General features: G+C 41.0%; 1 long non-coding RNA gene across 1 annotated transcript; it reads left to right on the plus strand.

The window, feature by feature from the left end:
• Nucleotides 1-2,190: 2,190 nt before the first annotated feature.
• Nucleotides 2,191-7,550, plus strand: LOC122180794. Its single transcript, XR_006179228.1, has 3 exons — nt 2,191-2,266; nt 3,498-4,113; nt 7,334-7,550. It is a non-coding gene; the product is annotated as an uncharacterized LOC122180794 (long non-coding RNA).
• The last annotated feature ends 865 nt before the right edge of the window (nt 7,551-8,415 follow it).

Consider the following 8,415-nt stretch of genomic DNA (forward strand, 5'->3'; position numbering starts at 1 on the left):
GGGCACATCCTGGAGGAGACCAGGAAGGGATCTTATCAACACGTAAAAATATCTGAAGGGCTAGAGTCAAGTGGATGCAGCCGGGCTCTTTTCAGTGGTGTCCAGAGACAGGAGAGTGGGTACAGATTGGGATGTAGGAAGTTTTATGCAAACGTGGAAAAAAACTTCTTTGTTGTGAGGGTGACAGAGCACTTGCACAGACTGCCTGGAGAGATTGTGGAGCATCCTTTTCTGGAGATTTCAAAGGCCATCTGAGCACTTTCCTTATTTTCCTGTGTGGCTCACTGTAGGGAGCTTGCTTCAGCAGGGTTTTGGACTCAATGATCTCTAGAGGTCTGTTACAATTCAATGATTCTTCTTGGTGGAACATGGGGTGGGAGCTGAGGCCTTTCCTCAGCCTCCAAGGTGAGGCTGCTGTGAGGCAGCTGAGATGATGCCGAGGGCCTGGTGGAGCAGGTTAACCTTTGCCAAGGGAGGCAAGTGCTTGCAAGTATTTTGGCCCCATGGGCTTGGTCAGGTCTGTGGGTTTGCTTAAAAGAAACCTTTTGTTGCCTGTAGAAGTAAAATTTCGCTCCAAGCTGTGCAGGGAGAGTTTGCGATTCTGAGATAAGAAAGTTCTCCTGCCCTGAGCATGCATTGCTTCACTTGTGGTTGATGCAATCTTCCTGTAATCTGGCAATGCTTCCGGCACCTCAGCCGCTTTACTGAGGGAGCGGTATGTGGGCAGCAGGCTGCCAAGTAAATAACTAAGAAAAGCATTACGAGTGGTGTAAGTTACATAGAGGAGTTGTATGCTCTTTGAATATTAAGGGAATAAACTTCGCAATTAAATTGGAATTTTCTTAGACCAAAGTCCAGTTTGGCAGTTCGTGGTAGGAGTATGGGTTTACTTGAAGCTTGTGCTCAGATTAGTGTTTGATTGATAGAAATGTGCAATATTGATTGAACAGCTGATTTACAGGTCATTAGTTTTTTCAAAATAAGCTCTAAGCAGCCATGTTTGCGAATGCTTTGAACACTCATGGTGCTGGTGTATTGGTCCTGGAGGGCTCAGACATTGCTGCCCTCATCTGCACAGAGAAACTATTGTCTTGGCATCCCAATTATAGTCTGCTAATTAGGGCTCAGTTTGTTTAGTGATGAGCTGGTAGTATCTCCCTCTCTAAAGCACTGGGAAACAAAATGCGAGGTAGCCTTATGAAATAGTGACTGATAGTTTGAGATGTGTGGAACTCATTGCATCTGGAATAAAACAAAAATAAGATGAGTGAAACCAATCCATTTAATTCAAAAGAAGTTTTTTCTTACTGCAAAACCATTAATTCATGCATAAATAATAACTTTTAAATCAAGAAAAGATATTCTAAGCTTTTTTTTCTTGCAAAACAAATGCAAATCCACTGTCTCTGATTTTATCAGTAATTGGCTTTTTCCAGAACCTGCCAAGCTGTAGCCTCTATCAGACTTCAACAAAAGATTTTTAAAGGTCAATCTTTGGAGTTAATGCTGGTCAGAAATGTCACCTTTAAGTTTTAGAATCTCTGCAGTTACAACTAATGATACTGATAAAGTCATGTTAATACAACTTTCAAATACTGAAAGGGATTTTGTGGCCATTTTGTAAATTCAGCTGAACTTCCTTCTGGCTGTGCTGCTGCTCTGGATTTCTTTACATTGCAGTTCATATAAGGATGCAATGGTATAAGTTACATTCTGGAGTGTCAGTGGATCTAAGTGACATAAATTTGTGGCTTTAAGGAAGTAAGTTCTCGTGTCTTGGTTGCTGTCCACATGTATGTGTTGAGTTTCTGCTCTTCTGCATTTAAGAGCCTTGTGTGCGTCAGCTCTTTTCTGGTCAACTCTACTTCAAACAGCTTTCAGTGGTTTAGCAAACTTCAAGCTTGATTATTCGGTAAATGAAAAGAGAAAGCAGATATTAAAGCTCAAATGTAATCTTGATTCATACTTTAAGAGGTTTTTTTTTCTGTTTCCTAAGGGATCTCAGGTTCAGTTCTTCAACATGTCCTATTTGTGTATGTTTCTGGCACTCCCTAAATTCCAAATGATTTTCACTTCCAAGCACTTGTTTCCTTAAGTGTTTTTTAATGAAACTGGGATTGTTTAGCACCTGGCTCTGTCTTGAGGCTGGGTGCTTTGGGTGTACAAGTTATTTCTCCTTTTTGTTTTTAATGAGACTGACAGCTAACTGCTCTGTCTGTGCTGCTGTGTATTTATCCTCCTGGATGGGACCTCTAATACCCATTCGGTAATGTATTATCTCTGGAGTGTGACCATTTAGACAGATAGAGTGACATAACAATGTATTAATATGGAGATTAATAAATTTTTCTTTCTGGTGATGTGTAGAAGCAGATCTCAACTTCCAGCTTTTGTATCATAATTGGAAAAAAAAAAAGCATGGTGTCAGAGAGCAGTGGAGATTTGATAGTCTTGCTCAAATGAGTCTGGGGATCGTGGTGTAAATGGGATAAGTACAATTTTAGGTTCCCCTACTTTCCTGCTGTAGTTTATGAACACTTGAGAGCAATGCAGAACTATGTGAAATACTATATTGAAGACTGAGATTTGGTTTTCAGGAAAATATAAGGCAATGTGAATGTTTGGGTTTAGTTTGATTATTGTGTTTTTGATTCTTGTACATCAGGAAGTCTTTTTTTCTTATTTGTCACCTGATTTCAGTGGGGAAAATAGGAACCTGATCACACTAATCACAGTACAGCCACTCTCAGTTAATCTAAGACTGTGGGACTGCATTTAACAGCTGGTGTGTTTGAACCCCATTGTTTTTACCCTGACTCACCTTTGTAGTTAGTAACCTCCGTTTCCTTTTTTAAACTTTGTGTCACTGGCCATGAGAGTCTAGAGATAGGGCTTGGAGTAGGCTCTTCGGTAGTGTGTCTGGTGACAGCTCATTCAGATAGAATCCAGGTGTTTGCTGGACAGATTTCACTTTGGGGCAGTGCATGGATGTGGCTGAGAGGCTGGTTGATCCAGGGTTTGATGTGGGACTGTGTAATAGGATGCCTGAGGAGCGGCTGCCACATTGCTGAGAAGAAACTTAACCAGTGAAGATGTAGATTCTTCTGAATATAACACAGAAACATTTATAGCCTGCCCTTTGTCAGAGGCATGATTTCTTGTAAGAAGCAAGTAGTTATTTCCTTATTCTGTTTGTAGGTGAAGCCATCAGTGTGATAGGGAAGGCTGGATTGCTGGAGAGAATCTTCTTGCAGTTGAGCTTAAATCTTAAATCTTAGAAAATGGGCTGTCATGGCTCAAACCCTGACTAACTGTGTGTTGGGGGCATACTCCTGGACCAGCTAAGTCTGTTATGTGTGTAATAGGAAATACTACTCTGGCTTCTTCCTCATTCTGTTTTAGTGGAAAGAAAATCTTGGCCATGAGAGTGCAGCCTTTAAGATAGACTTAAATGTTAGTCCACTTCTCATGTGCTTTTTTTTTCTTTTCCTTTACAGGGGCTGTTCTCTGTTCCCCCGGAGCTGTGGTGGATGTGGCTTCAACCTCCATGTAACACCGTGCCAACTCTTGCCTGTACCTTCTGAAAGCTTGTTGCTGTGTGCTTCCCTTCTCAGCCAGTGCAGCTTGTAACATTTAGCACTGAAGCATTTCTGTCCACCAGGGCCTGTATATAGTCTCCACACATGGATACAGTAGCTGATTTCAGCCACCTTTCTACATATTTGGTTTGGTGACCTCTCTCCTTGTTTCTACCCTTCCTCACTCTTTCTTGATACAGAGAACAGGGAGAAATGGGAGTACCCGGCTTTCGATCTGTTCTGACTTTTCTGCCCCTGTATTTGTAATGGTGTTTGTGACTTGCTGGTTTTGTTGAGGTGTCCCAGAAGCTACGGGCCTGAAGAAGCAGAGTGTTGTGTAATCTGCATGCTTTATATTGGTTTTCACTGTAGCCTGTCAAGTTAATAGACCTCATTGCATCTGCTCACAGACCTTGTGCTTTCCTGGTTCTTATCTCTCCTAGGTGTCAGCAGAAGCAGCAATAGCAGCTGTGTATCCTAAGTCTGGAAAGATGGAGTTGACAGTTCCGTAGTTGAGAGGCAACTTCCAGATACTGTAAGGAGAAGAGCCAGATTATATATAGGAAAAATGTAATGTCCAAGGCAGACAAAAAGAAAATTGTATCACTAAGACCATGCAGACATTTCCCTAAAACTGGAATTGTCTGTCTTGTGTAGAATATAATAGTATTTTTCCCCATCAAGCAGTGCATAATGCCTGGTGGAAATCATATTACTGACATTATAGATTAACTGAGATTAACTGCACTGAGAGTAGCAAGGACCATCTTAGCTGTGGGGAAAAATATTTGACATGGAACTGACTCATTCTAAGTCAGTTATTGGGTGGAAAAGGTTTAGCTTAAGGAAGTTATTTTCCTCCTTCTGGAGGAAATCTGAAGTATGGTAATGAAGATTATTTTTTTTTTCCAGTGAAGTCCAGCTGTAATAATTGAAATTGCATTTTTTGCTTTTGTTCCATTTCATTCGTTATGGTGTTCCCATTGAAGTTGGACTGGATGCCTTCTGGATCCCAGTGTCTCTGGGACTCTGGGAGCATTAACCAAGATTCTAAAAACTCCTTTTTCTTGAATGAATATGTTCAGTGCACCATGATACTTGGCTGTACAACTAGAGGCACCTGCAGGTGTAATGCTTTAACACTTGATGTTTTGGCATTGTATTAGTTTGTGTGAAGCCTACTTGCTTCAACCAGTGTATTTGTTACTGTTAGTGCTTCTGTTCTTGTGTGACCACAATTTTTGTGCAGAGAGTTTAAAACAAACAAACAAAAAAAAACCAACAAACCCACACAGACAGCAAAATCTTCAAGTCTGTTTAAACAACTAGGGTGTATGTGCATGACAAAGTTTCAGCCTCTGCCTTGTTGCTCAAGAAATCTTGATATCCTTAATTCATCTTTTACCAGGAAAACCAAATAACTGGTTTTGAACAGGCACTGAAATAACTCTGAAGAATATTCTGATTTGTATATAAGCTGCAGAGGTCTACATGGGTTACTGTATACACAGGAGGGCACGAAAGTATGGTTCCTGCAGATAATTTCTGGTTGCTGTTTCATCTAGATTGTTACTGATGTTTTGCAGTTATATGGGCAAACGTGTCAAAAACGTGTCAAACGTGCCCCAGTGATGTGTCATGTAGGTGTGGTGAGACTTGAAATAGTCCAGGATCCTTTTGGAGGAACTGCTGGAAGCTGTAGTGTGGCTGCACCTCTGATGTGGTTACATGCAAAGAGCACATCAGGGCTGTGACCTGTGTGCACCATCTCATTATCTCAGAGCTGCCGCCTTTCAAAGGGAGGTGATAAATGTGTTCTTGTTGGATGCCCAGATGCACCCAGGGAAATTGTTGGGTGCACAGCAGTGACCTGGTAGAGGTATACAAGATAGATTGCACTGCAGATCAGTTTATTCCTTCAGGGCAGACTGACACTGGAATAGCAATGTAAACAAATACACTGAAGCTAAACTGGTTGGTGCTTGGAATCATTCGTGAGTTTGGTTCACTGAGTCAGTGTGGGGCTGAGGTGTGGCTTAAGCACTGATGGTGGTGGAGTCATAAGCCGTAACCAGCATCTGCCCTGCCAAAGCACCAAGGAATTATCTTACCATGATGGTGTGTTTCTTGGACAGTAATTTGTGACAGAGCAAAGTCTGGAATGAAGATGTGCAAAAACTCTTGTGGTCAAGCTTGATTCTACCAAACAAAAATGTATATGTTCTTCCAGATTGTATTTGTATTCATTCTTACATGATTCTGAATATTGAACGATCCTTTGCATAAGTCAGTGAACCTCTGTGCACAGTGACTAAGTGCTCTATGATTCCTTCTCTTATCTCCTGTCACTTTTTCTGCCAGTGTAGCATATGCTGTTGTCACACAGTACCTCCTGCCAGACTGTCTCCTATTTCTCTGCATCTCACCTATATTCAGCTGCTTGAGTACAGCCATTACTCAAGGCCTACACTGAGAGGCAGACTATATAATACGAATGGAAGTAAATGATGACTTCACAATGTCCTAGTGGGGCTGTAGGACTTAATGCTTGCTTTACAGTACTAAATTGTAGAGGAGTTCAAGGAACACAAGATATTCCTCTGAATTCTCACAGCTGAGTTGGTTAAGGCTCTTCTGAAACCTGAAGACATGTGCTTTGTGGAATAAATCTTGAGTCAATGTTGCCATAAATCTCACTCAAGGCTTTCTGCTCTTTTCTCTGAAGCAGAATTTCATGTTGATCATAGGCTGTAACTCCCAATTAAACAGTTTTCTCATTTTAATGTTACAATTCCTATGGCCTCATCACCCAGTGTGTAATAAACAGTCATACTTTCTCAGAATTTGTGTAATGTCATGTAGAAATGAATGGTGCATTGAACCATGCAGGGACTTCCTACATGAAAGCAATGATAGGTTTGAGCCTACTGTAACTGATTTATGTTTCAGCTCCTCTCAGTGGTTTATGGGATAGAAGTTCATAAAACTGAGGAGCAGCTGAAGGAACATTGCTGGGATCCTCTGGTTGTGCCCATCCTTAGGGTTTAGGACAAGGAGAGAGACAAAGCCTGGAGTTTCAGCTGGAGTGAGGCTGCAAAGGGGCTTCCAAAGGAAGAGGCAAGCTGGCAGAAGCCTCCTCTCTGGGAAGTTTTGTCTGAATTACAGCTGGCCTCTGAGTCCGAGGTTCAGCCCAGTCTGAGAACTATATTTAGAAGTCAAATTCATTAGAACTTATTGACAATTAAGGTGGCTTGCCTTCTGTTCTCAGTTATCTCCAATGTCTCTTGCAAATGTTTTTGCTGCCTCAGTTCCCTTTTTTCCCCTCTTGGTTACAATTGTCATCTTTGTCATAGAACTTCTCACTTCGAATTCAGCTTGTCCTTGGTATCGCTCATCTCAGACCTGTCTTGCTATCAGCTGTGTAGCATTTCCCTCATTTTGTCATCCTTTCCAACTTTGGTGCTGACACTGACATGGGTGTTTTGTGATTTTTTTTTTTTTAAATAATTTTTTTTAGAGGAAATGCAGACAGGCAGTGGGTCAGCTGTGTAAAAAGGCTGTGTTGCAGTGTGATGTGAGTATGCTCAGAACTGAAGCTTCATTTCTTTGACAGGAGGGGGAGGCTGTGTGCAAGCAAAGATACTAGGCTGTTTTATTCCCTGCTGGAAATGAATATGATCTTCTAAAAGTTGTTCTTCTATTTGGGCTGTTTCTAGTGTTTTTACTTTCCTGCTCTTCTGTTTCCTTATTTGCAGTGCTTTACATTGCTGGTGAGACTTCAGAGGCTTCATTAGCAATTACCTGGGGACTCTCTGCAAGCTCTTTCCGACCCAGACAGTCTTGGATGCATTTTACCACATTCAGTTTCCCCTCATTATGTTTTAGAGATAAATGAAAAATTAATTGTGAGAGACTTCATGACCACATTTTCTGTTTCTGAAGTCTGATTTTTAAAAAGCCCTTTCATATCTATCACTGAAGGCATAATGTTTTGAATAAATACCTTTCCCTGTGTTACATCACTGTTCTGTGTATTAAGTTTTGTGATTGGAAAGGAATGGTCTTAACTTGAAAGACAGAAAGTGCCCAGACGGGGCCTGTTCAGAAATGATATGATAGTTAATTGATTGTCTCCTGGACAAAATGCTGATAAATGATTCATCTGCTCTTATCTCTTAGCCAGCAGGGACTCTGTGGTGTTAATGGAGTTACAGCTTCAGAAAGCAGTAGCGGGGCCAGATATTCTGCCACAACATAAAAGATGTTTTTTTTCAGTTCATTCTTTAGCCATCAAGGGGTTTGAGTTTTCTCAGTGTTCTGTACATGAGGTTTGTCATCTCCACAGCTTCCAAATGTACCTTTGTTGAAGCCCTACTTGAGTTTCGAGAAGGTGCTAGATACTTAATGATACATTTACTGTGCAAATATCATTTGGTTTGTTCCTTAAAGGCAGCTTAAGAGTGCTTCATATGCATGTTTCAGAAGAGACTGTTAGTCATTAAAAACGCTGAATATTTTCATGGTATAGGTTAACTGTAATAAGGTGAGATTTGTGCACGTATATCTGAAATTGGAGTGACACCTAGTGGTGGGTGTACTTAGAGCAGTATGGAACCTGATTGTTTTTTATCTTCATGAAATTGTTCTTTCCTCTGGTCTTTCTTGAGAAAATACAGATTTGCCTGAAATCCCTGTCCTCTGCTTTCCTGAAATCCCAGCCTTTCTCCAAAATACTTTTCCCTTCTGTTGTCCTCTGGGGTGCACTGCTTTGCCATTTATCACTGTGTATCACTTGGTCTTTCTGTTAATAGAACATAGACTAGTGTAGTACTTTATA

Source organism: Lagopus leucura, unplaced genomic scaffold, assembly GCF_019238085.1.
Source record: "Lagopus leucura isolate 7727_CA_CO unplaced genomic scaffold, USGS_WTPT01 Super-Scaffold_100008, whole genome shotgun sequence".
NCBI classification, from domain to species: Eukaryota; Metazoa; Chordata; class Aves; order Galliformes; family Phasianidae; genus Lagopus; species Lagopus leucura.